Below are 9,068 nucleotides of genomic sequence, written 5' to 3' on the forward strand. Positions count from 1 at the left end.
TGATTTACTTTGCTATTTGTTACAAGTCACTGTAGATTTGGTCAAAGGAAAAAAGGTATGACCTTTTCTGTTTTTAAAGCAAAAATACATTTTGAGGAGTAAAGTGCTTAAGGTTATATAGCAATCCAGTGTGACATGTTCAAGAAAATAACAAAAATGCCACCGTACCATCACCAAGCTACCTCTTTGGACCCTATTTTCACTTAATATTAAATGGGGAAAATAGAGAGGTATGTGTAAGCTCAAACCCCTCTAAACTGTAAAATGTAACAAGCATGCTGGAATATTAAAGGGAAAAATACGTTTTGGCTACAAAACACTATTATCATTACCACTGACTTTGTATGTGGTTAAGGAACAGATGCTGCCTGGCTCAGCAAGTCATGCCTCCTAGTACCCTTTCAAGTACCCCAGTGTATCTTCTGTTTTTTTTGTAATATAATTCAGATTTTTCTGCATATTTATGTTTATATTGTTGTATTATATGTTGGAAGCATAATGATAACTGCTAGGAAAGGTTATATTAAGAAATAATCAGATTCAAGTGACATCTATGTTCTGATTGCCAGTAGCTGCTTCTGATGATGAATGGATGAGTTGCCATTATTGTAAACCCCCATTAGCTAAACTATAAGGAAATTAAAGGGCCACTGCTTTCTTTACTTGTTTTTTCCCCATTTGGGACCAGACATCCAAGGATTAGTACTTTCAGAAGCTAAGGATAAGGAATTTCAAAAGCAACTTCGTGGAACTACCCGCCCCACGCCATCCACCGCAGCCTGGAGTTCCAGGAGAGCCACCACCCCTGGGGTTCCTTATTCACCAAAGCATGGCTCTACAGCCCAATATTAGGGTATATATAGGCTTGAGGCTGCCATGGCCACCAAACTGGGATAGTGACACTTATATCTAGGGACAATAGTAATGACCTGGTACGATGTCATCAAGGTCCCTGTGGACCTGGCTGCACCAAAAGGTTTCTCTACTAGGGTTGCTAACAGTTATCCTCTTACTGAGGTAACAGAGAGTCTTACATGGGTTGCCTATCTCTTGTTTTTCCTATTAACAGCCACCTTCTTAGGATTACCCTCTCACTAGTCATATAATCTAATACCTCCATATTCTCACATTCTACCTTAAAAGCATCTCAGCCAACCCCCCACCATCAGAAACTGTGAACCTTTATGCAAACCTATTGACTATATGATAGAAAATATCTGAACTCATCATTTCTGATTATACTGACAAAACTAAATGTAAAAATAGAAACTAACTGATATATGGCTGCACATTGGGTACATTCAGTGCGGTAATATTGATGTTACTGACAAAACTAAATGTAAAAATAGAAACTAACTGATATATGGCTGCACATTGGGTACATTCAGTGCTGTAATATTGATGTCTCCCTTACTGACAAAACTAAATGTAAAAATAGAAACTAACTGATACATGGCTGCACATTGGGTACATTCAGTGCTGTAATATTGATGTCTCCCTTAAAAGTGGGTTATTGGTAACCTGTAGGGACACTGTAAGACAATAGGGCATAAGCTGTAATACCTCAGATCTACACTGTTAAGAGAGGAAGACACACATGGACATCATGAGAAAACAAGGGAGGAAAGATTCTACAACAAGAGAATCCATAGATAGCAAAGTAGGTGAAATGTCAGAGAAGGAGTTCAGAATAAACAAAATGATTGGGGAATTAAAGAACAATCTGAGCAGATACAGGCACTTCAACAAAGAGATAAGAGAACAAATTCAGGTGACCATCAATCACAGAGGTAAGAGAGCAAATATAAGTTGCAAGAGATTGCTTCAAGAAAGAGATTCTGGGGAAAAAAACCCAGAAACCCTCAAAACAAAGAAATAATAAGCCAATTAAAAAACTCAATAGAGGCTGGGGTTTATGGCTCAGCAGTAGAGTGCTCATCTAGCACTTGTGAGGTGCTGGGTTCAATCCTCAACAAAATGATAGCATCACCAACAGACTAGGTCACTTAGAAGACGGGACCTCAGACAAGACAAAATATACAATCTTGAAAATAAAGTTGACCTCACAGTGAAGATGGTAAGAAACCATGAACAGAACATCCAAGAATTATGGGATACCATCAAAAGACCAAATTTAAGATTTATTGGGATAGAGGAAGATTCAGAAATTTAAACCAAGGGAATGCATAATCTCTTCAATGAAATAATATCAGAAAATTTTCCAAGCATGAAGAATGAATTGGAAAATTAAATACAAGAGGCCTATGATTATAACAGATTTACACCAAGACATATTATAATGAAAATGCCTAGCATACAGAATAAGGATAGAATTTTAAAGGCTGTAAGAGATAAAAATCAGATTATGTAAAAGGGAAGACTAATTTAGATCTCAGCAGATTTTTCAACCCAGGCTCTCAAAGCCAGGAGATCCTGGAACAACATATACCAAGCTCTTAAAGAAAATGGATGCCAGCCAAGAATGTTATATCCAGCAAAATTAAGCTTCAAATTTGATGATGAAATAAATACCTTCCATGATAAACAAAAGCTAAAAGAATTTATAGCAAGAAATCCTGCACTACAGAACATTTTTGACAAACTATTCCACAAGGAGGAAATGAAAAACAACAATGAAATTCTGTAAAGGGAAGAACTACAATAAAGGAAAAGCCAACCAAAGGAGAAACCAAGTCAAGCTAAATACCAAAAATAAAAATGACCGGTAATACAAATCATGTCTCAGTAATAACCCTAAATGTTAGTGGCCTAAACTTACCAACCAAAAGACATAGGCTGATTGGATTTTTTAAAAAGACCCAACAATATGCTGCCTTTAAGAGATTCATAGGAAAAGATGCCCACAGACTGAAGGTGAAAGGTTGGAATTTATTTATCTATCTATTTATTTGTTTATTTATAACATTCACATGGTCTACATAAGCAAGCAGGGGTTTCCATTTTCATATCAAATAAAGTAAACTTCAACCAAAGTGAATCAAAAGGGATAAAGACAGTTCATACTGCTTAAGGGAACCATACATCAAAAAGACAGAACAGTTATAAATGTATATGACCCAAACAATGGAGCATCTATGTTCATCAGTCAAACTCTTCTCAAGTTCAAGAGTCAGATAGACCACAATAATTCTGGGTGACTTTAACAGACCTCTTTCACCACTAGATAGATCTTCCAAACAAAAGCTAAACAAAGAAACTATAGAACTCAATAATACAATCAATAACTAAGACTTAACTGACATATATAGAGTATATTATCCATCAATGAGCAAATACACTTTCTTAGCAGCACATGGATCCTTCTCTAAAATAGACCATATATTATGCCACAAAGCAAATCTTAGTAAATACAAAAAAGTTGAGATATTACCCTACATTCTATCAGGCCACAATGGAATGAAATTAGAAATCAATGATAAAATAAGAAATAAAATCCACTCCACACCTGGAGACTAAATAATATGCTGTTGGATGAACAATGGGTTGCAAAAGACATCAAGGAGGAAATTAAAAGATTTTTAGAGGGCTGGAGATGTGGCTCAAGTGGTAGCGTGAGGCACTGGGTTTGATCCTCAGCACCACATAAAAAATAAATAAGTGAAATAAAAGCATGCTGTCCATCTACAACTAATAAATAAATAAATATTAAAAAAAATTCTTCGAGGTAAATGAGAACACTGATATAACATCGAAATCTCTGGGACTCTATGAAGGCAGTTCTAAGAGGAAAGTTCATTGCATGCAGTTCATTCCTTCAAAGAAGGAAAAATCAACAAATAAATGACCTAATATTACATCTCAAAGCCCTAGAAAAAGAAGAACAAATCAACCCCAAAAGCAGTAGGGGACAGGGAATAATTAAAATCAGAGCTGAAATAAATGAAATTGAAACAAAAGAAGCAATTGAAAAAATTGATAAAAAAGTTGGTTCTTTGAAAACATAAATAAAATTGATAAATCATTAGCCATGCTAACAAAGAGAAGGAGAGAGAAAACTCAGATTACTAATTTCCTTGAAGAAAAAGGAAATATTACGACGGATACTACAGAAATACAGAAGATAATTAGAAATTATTTTGAAAATTTGTACTCCAATAAAATAGAAAATATTGAAGGCATTGACAAATTTCTAGAGGCATATGATATGCCCAAATCAGGATGATATACACGATTTAAACAGATCAATATCAAGCAAGAAAATAGAGGATGCCATCAGAAGCCTATCAACCAAGAAAAGCCCAGGACCAGATGGATACACAACTGAGTTCTACAAGATCTTCAAAGAACTAACACCAGTACTTCTCAAGCTATTTCATAAGATAGAAAAAGAGGGAATACTTCCAAACACCCTCTATGAGGCCAATATCACCCTGACTCCAATACCAGACAAGGATACATCAAAGAAAGTAAACTTAAGACCAATATCTCTAATGAATATAGATGCAAAAATTCTCAATAAAATTCTGGTAAATCGAATACAAAAACATATAAAAAAAAAAAAGCACACCACAACCAAGTGGGGTTATCCCAGGGATGCAAGGTTGGTTCAACATACGGAAATCAATAAATGTAATTCATCATATCAATACACCCAAAGATAAAAATCATATGATCATCTCAATAGATGCCGAGACAGCATTTGATAAAATACAGCATTCCTTCATGTTCAAAATGCTAGAAAAACTAGGGATAACAGGAACATATCTCAACACCGTAAAGGCTATCTATGCTAAGCCCCAGGCCAACATCACTCTAAATGGAGAAAAATTGAAAGCATTACCTCTAAAAACTGGAACAAGACAGGGATGCCCTCTGGGCAACTTGGTGAAACCCTGTCTCAAGAATATATCACAGTAGGGGCTGGGATTGTGGAGTGCTTGCCTAGCATGTGCAAGGCCCTGGGTTCAATCTTCAGCACCACATAAAAATAAAGGGGGGCTGGGGTTGTGGCTCAGCGGTAGAGCGCTCGCCTCGCATGTGTGAGACCCTGCGTTTGATCCTCAGCACCACATAAAAAAATAAGTGAAATAAAGGTATTGTTTCCAACTACAACTAAATAAATAAATATTATAAAAATAAATAAATAAAGGTATTGTTCAAATACAACTAAAATAATAAATATTTAAAAAAGAATATATCACAGTGAATTTCACCTTTATGTATATTTATAATGCACTAATTAAAAAAATAAAAGATCACTAGAAGAAAGGAAAGGGAACAGGAGGAGGGAAGAGAGAAGGGAAAGGAAAAGTAGTAGGGACTGAATTGGAGTAAATTATATTCTGTTCTTGTCTAATTATGTCACAGTGAACCCTAATATTATGTATAACTAAAACGAGCCAATAAAAAAGAAAATAAGAAGGACTGGGGATGTAGCTCAGTGGTGGAGTGCTTACCTAGTATACACAAAACCCTGGATTCAATCCTCAGTAAAATGAATGAAACCAGTTGGTTCTTTGAAAAGGTTAATGAAAAGTACATTTAGCTACATTGAGAACGACTTAGATTATTAAAATCAAATGAAGATGGGAACATTGCTTCTGTTCTATAGAAATAAAAATGAGTATAATGGAATACTATAAACAAGTGTATCCAACAAGTTGGTTAACAGATGAAATGGAAAAATTTTTAGAAATGCAAAACTGAAGACAATCATTAGGAAATAGTAAATTTTAATAAACCTGTAATTAACAAGGAGATTTAATCAGTAATCCCAACATTTTAAAAACTGAGGAACTACCTCAACTTAATAAAGGTCAGATATGGGAAAATCCCCAGCTAAATTGTAATGTTGATAGATGGAAAATTTTACATTTAAGATCAGAAGAAAGGTAAGAAAGCCCACTCCTCCCTTTCTGGTTTAATATGCAGCTGGAGACATAGGCAGAGCAATTAGACAAAAAGCAAATAGAGATCAAAAGTGGGAGGATGAAGTAAAATTTCTTTTCATAGATCCTAAAGATCACACACACACATACACACACACGCACACACAGAGTTAACTAATGATTTCTGCAAAGTTGTAGGATACAAACTCAATATGAGAAATTCAGCATTATTTTTATATACTAATAATGACCAATCCAAAAAGGAAATTAAGAAAACAATCCTATTTATATTAGCATCAAAAAGAATGTATACTTAGGAATAATCCAAGAAGGAAAAATACTGAAAACTACAAAACATGAATAAAAATAAATCAAATACAAAAACAGGAGGCAAGAGAGGCAGGGAGGAGGGAAGCCATCCAGTGTTCCCAGATTGGAAGTCTGTAAACCTGGGGATATCTACAGATTCAGTGCAACATCTATCAAAATCCCATAAGATCTTTTTTTCTTTAATTGCACAAATATGAAAAAAAAATCCTGAAATTTATATGGTATCTCATGGGACCCCCAAACAGACAAAACAATCTTGAAACAGAAGAACAGTTTTGGAGAACTCACATGTTCTGATTCTTAAAAAATTCTACAAAGCAATGGTAATAGACATTGTGGTACTGTCCTACAGGCAGATGTATACACCAAGGGAACAAAATATAGAACCCCAAAATAAAACCTTCCACACACTGTCAGATGACCTCAACAAGGAGACCAAGAATAGACAGGAGATGGAGAGTCTCTCCAAGTTTTGGAAAAACCTGATATGTACAGGCAGAAGAATGAAGTTGGACTCTTCCTCATAGGACAACACAAAAATACAACTGAAGCTGAGTGTGGTGGTACACACATGTAATCCCAGCTATTTGGGGGATTAAGGCAGGAGGATAGCAATCCCAAGGCCAGCTTGGGCAATTTAGTGAAGTCCTGCATTAATAAAATATAAAAAACAGTTGGGCATAGTGATGCATGCTAATGTCAGCTACTCAGGAAGCTGAGCTGGAGGATGGCAAGTTTGAAACCAGCTTAAGCAACTTAGGGAGAATTTGTTTCAAAATAAAATAAAAAGGTCTGGGTATGCACCTCAGTGGTAGAGGCCCAGTGTACAATCCCCAGTACCATGAGGGTATAGGGAAGAAAAAACCACTCTAAAAGGGTTAAAGACTTAAATATAAGACTTAAAAATTCTAGGAGAACACATGGGTGGAATTCTTCATTACACTGGATTTGGCAATGATTTATTGAATATGATACCAAAAGCAATGCCAACTAAAGCAAATTAGACAAATAGGACTACATCAATATTTAAAATTTTTGTACTAAAGGACATTATGAACAGAGTGAAAAGACACTACAGAATGGGAGAAAATATTTGCAAAACCCACATATGATAAGGGATTTATATCCATAATACATAAAGAACTAAGATTCAACAACAACAAACCAAGTATAGACAAAGGACTTGAACAGACATTTCTCAAAAAAAAAAATCCACAAATTGTCAAATAAGTATATGAAAATATGTTCAGCATCACCTAGTCTTGGGGAAATGCAAATTAAAAAAAAACTGGTGAGAAACTCCACCATGCGGCCTGCGCATTGGTTTCATTAATGAGGTTCTTGGCATAAAAGTTAGCTAGAAGAGATCAAAATAAAACACACAGACTCAGTTACCTTATTTCTATTGCCAGGTCTGAGACCGCTCCCCTCTCTGGTTCCCTCCTCTAACCGCCCAGCAGGGCAGCAAGGATTACTCAGGGCTAGCAGGAGAGAGAGAGAGAGAGAGCATGCCAGGGAGTAGCCTTTTATTGGGGAACAAGAAATTCAGGGGATAATTCCATCCAATGAAGGTTGGGGGGGGCCCGCACTCCAAGGTCAGGGTCAGTGATTGGCCCCCGGGGTCAGTGGTCAGTCACACCCCCACACGGACGGGTTCTCTCATCAGGAAAGGGCTGAAAAAGTTCCGACACAGCCAGAACACCTCAGACCCTTAACGGGAGCCGCCCAGTCACGTGTCAGAATGGCTCCCCACATATTCCCCCTTTCTATTCTTAAAAATGAGGCGGCGGTTCACTCTTTGGAGTTTTTGTATTCTTGTTCCGAAGACTCGCCATCCTATAATTACAACACAAAAGAGAATTAACAGCAAAGAGAATAATCCAATAATGTACCAGGCTGAGTGTTTAAGAATATTTCCAGGGTTGAATCCATTCAACTCCTTCAGTATTTGGTTTGCCAAAGAAGAAGGATCTGAAAAATTAGCTCTATTATTTTCAATGTCTTGGATATGGTGATGAAGTTCCAGAATATCCAAGCTATTATTACTATTTTGCCAAATACCTAACAAATGGTTTTTAACTTTCTCCCAATCCCAGACAGAAGCATTGTACTTGGCAGCTGTAACACAAACATACTTATAATTAGCATGACATTTAAGCCTTTCCTTAAATTTTAAGGCTGAAAGTTCATTACCTATGTCTATAATAGTCGCCTCTAAGGCGTTTAATTTAGTCTCAATCCTTTCATCAATATTTACTTGATTATGCAGAGCCTTGGAAGTATTTTGAGCTAAATTATTAAGAAATTTTGCATGCTGAATATTCTGAGACAATGTCAGAGATGCAGAGACAGTTGAGGCAATAAAGGAGACTAGCGCCAAAACACCAACAATTATAACTCCAATAGCACGTTTAGGCCTTGCTAACTGGGCATGAATTTGCTGCAAGACTTGTAAACCAGTATCAGCATACCATGGCTCTGAAATATTAGCAGGCAATAAAACGAAAGAGGGCTGATGTAGTATCAGCACTCCTTTTCTTCCATTATACCTAGTAATACAATTGGTTAGGTTACATTTATTACAAGTAAAAATATATCTGTCATCTATCCATTTAACTTTTACATTTTCAATAATCAAAACATAAGGATATTGGACACAGGCTCATAAGCCATAGCAAGATCCCTCTTTACAGTTCTTGCCAACAAATTTTGGTAAAGGTTTGTCTGTAAAATGTAAGAATTCTGAGGCAGCAACTAAACGCCAAACATCTTTTTGAACACCACCTTCACTATAAGTTAAAATATTACTAACAAATCCTGCAGGAGTCATAGCAGAATTTCTTTGTAATTGTCTCTTATCAATTTTTGGAGACCAGTCTAAAATATACC

This window comes from Marmota marmota, unplaced genomic scaffold (genome assembly GCF_001458135.2).
Source record: "Marmota marmota marmota unplaced genomic scaffold, marMar, whole genome shotgun sequence".
Classification (NCBI taxonomy): Eukaryota; Metazoa; Chordata; class Mammalia; order Rodentia; family Sciuridae; genus Marmota; species Marmota marmota.